This window comes from Malurus melanocephalus, unplaced genomic scaffold (assembly GCF_030028575.1).
Source record: "Malurus melanocephalus ecotype Western Australia unplaced genomic scaffold, MMel_1.1 scaffold_1137, whole genome shotgun sequence".
NCBI classification, from domain to species: domain Eukaryota; kingdom Metazoa; phylum Chordata; class Aves; order Passeriformes; family Maluridae; genus Malurus; species Malurus melanocephalus.
Window position 1 is genome coordinate 68,716 of NW_026624369.1, and position 757 is coordinate 69,472.

A 757-nucleotide genomic window follows, 5' to 3' on the forward strand; every position below is an offset into this window, starting at 1 on the left:
ACAGGAGAAAGGAGACCTTTGTGCAGAGAGAGCTTTGAGCTGATGGGCTGGTGATGAATTGAGCCTGGAGGGGTCATGGATGCACGAGTTACATCAGGAAACATCCGACACCAAAAGCTCTTCTGTTCTGGGGCTTGTCATGAACCCAGAGCAAATACCTGAGAGTCCTAAACATCCTAGGTGGTCTCAAGGATGGCAAATAAACAACTGCAGCCTTGAAAATTAGTGCAAATGAGAGGAAAAAAAAAACCTTTCGTAGCTGAGCCCATAGAGGGAAAATACATTAAAAGATAAAGAATACATTCAGTCACACACCAGTCTGCATTTGGGGGCCAATAAATCAGAAGGAGGAGGTTTTCCAGGTCTGAAAGGCATCTCTCTTCAGGCTGTTTGGTAATTTTATAGTTTTCATTTTTACCATGCAGTAGAGATCCCAGCACAGGCTGCCCAGTCCCTGGCAGTGTCCCAGGCCAGGGTGGACATCCCTTGGATCAATCTGGTGGGGTGGAGGATGTCCCTGCCGTGCCAGGGGTGCAATGAGAAGAGCTTTGGGGTCCCTGGAACCCAAGCCACTCTGTGATTCTGTGATTCTGTGATTTTGGGACTGCCAGGGGTGTCAGGAACAGGCAGAACAGTCCGGTACTGCCTGTGGGTGTGTGCAGGGCGGGTTTGTGGTGGGAGGAACAGCAGAGATGTGCCAAGGGGAGGGCGGGTGCAGGTGGCTCCAGTGCTGCACAGACACGGGGACAAGCACAGG